Source organism: Hippocampus comes, unplaced genomic scaffold, assembly GCF_001891065.2.
Source record: "Hippocampus comes isolate QL1 unplaced genomic scaffold, H_comes_QL1_v1.1 scaffold384, whole genome shotgun sequence".
In the NCBI taxonomy this organism is placed as follows: domain Eukaryota; kingdom Metazoa; phylum Chordata; class Actinopteri; order Syngnathiformes; family Syngnathidae; genus Hippocampus; species Hippocampus comes.
Window position 1 is genome coordinate 834148 of NW_017805700.1, and position 1691 is coordinate 835838.

At 42.6% G+C, this 1691-nt stretch overlaps 1 long non-coding RNA gene across 1 annotated transcript in view; it reads right to left on the bottom strand.

Annotated features, from left to right (window-relative positions):
• LOC109523452 (uncharacterized) overlaps nucleotides 1-1307 on the bottom strand; it is a 14323-nt gene extending 13016 nt beyond the window's left edge. Inside the window, exon 1 of the long non-coding RNA XR_002169763.1 lies at nucleotides 1296-1307. This is a non-coding gene — a long non-coding RNA (uncharacterized LOC109523452). The remainder of the gene's footprint in view (nucleotides 1-1295) is intronic.
• Nucleotides 1308-1691: the final 384 nt, after the last annotated feature.

The following is a 1691-nucleotide window of genomic DNA, read 5'->3' on the forward strand; positions in this document are numbered from 1 at the left end:
TTTCATCAAGGCGCTCTGGTTCCCCAGCACCTGACGCAGACCTTGTTTGGCCGGGCGACGTCTGAGCCGGCATGTCATTCATTTTATTGTCTCTCATCATTGTATGAGGTAGGCATAGCGTGAAGGATCTTGCCCAAGGACCCACACTAATTTAGCCGTGATACTGGTCACACTGCAGCAAAAAAATTAAAACTGAGCTGCAGTGTGAACATAGCCTTCAACAAATATTGTGATGGGCGGATCTTATTTGTGCTCATGAAATGTACTTATGTCCACAATTTGGCGGCTGACTCTCTGCCTGCATGCTTGGGGAATAGATCAATGTGGGGAAGGCTCTAATGCTGGGTTTTGACCGAATACGTAATATCGCATTGCCCCTGTGTCTCGGATGTGTTTGTTCGCAGGGGAACGAAAGGTGGCTTTGCTTCAAGCAGAGAAGAGGAGGGAGCAGCTCCTCCTTCTCCTCAGACAGAAAAAAAGTTGGAATATTGCTCAGTCTGGTGCTTGTGCTACATTGGCTGCTAAATACTATCTTGGTGTTGTTGTGTCCGAAACGTGAGGACACAACTTACTTTTTCAACGGTCTTTATTCAACTGACATAACAGGTGTGAGTCGTCACTCAACCAACCAATGCTTTGCGACACTGCCGTAACATCGTGTAGCAGTATAGTAAACGGCCATATGCTGCAGGTTAACAGTTCAACAGCTGAAAACAAGAAAATACACTCACCAGATATGGCAACTTCCTCCCTCCCCACTCTCCCAAGTTTACTCCTTTTTTTTTGATCCTATTGGAAGCTGGTCGTGTTCCCTAATGGTCCTACAGAGCGCAATAATATTGTCCAACATCGTTTTTATTTCACCATGATGTATGTCTGTGTTTGTGCTTGTGATGTAGTCAGTACATTCTCGATCCCGATTGGTTGCTGGCGACGAGATGCTTCTCCGAGTTCACATTTGCAAACCACAGCGAAATGGGCAAAGAACCAAATTTGTCACTTCATATGACGCATCCATATCGCTTGGCACAAATTCCTTCCAAACTGACCAAAGCATCACATCGTCCCCACACTCTAAATCAGGGGTGTCCCCATGTAGAAGCTCTCATGGCATTAACTCAAATCACTGCCGGCACTCCCAGTTTTATACTACTGCATTGATATAGCTCCCTGTCCACAGACTTAAATGGGTTAAAAAAAAAGTACACTCTCACCTGTCAACTGTTATGAAATTTGCCACTTGATATCCACCTGTTGTAGGCCGCATTGCGCCCATATATGGGTTCATGGAATACTGCAAAGTACACCACGACACAATCCGGACATATAAAGAATTTTAAGTTTGAATAAAATAGGTAGATCCTTTGGAATAGGTCAGTTTGGAAGTAGCTCTAGCTCGCATACTGAAAAACTGTGTGTACACCGCTGGTCTACGTCACTCTTGTTGTTTAACTTGATGCGAGTAACATACCAAAAGCCAACTATAATGTTGGTGCAAAAACTGTTAAAAAGTTGCAGCATATGTGATGGAGAGTAATTCATGAGTGAACATCCATTGAATGTAAAGACAGTGAATACTCCTTGTAATCTAAAATGAAGCAAGAAGCAGAGCCATTGCAATTTTGTCTCATCTGTTCATTTGCACCTTTTAAAATTTTTGATTATTATTATTATTATTATTATTATTATTA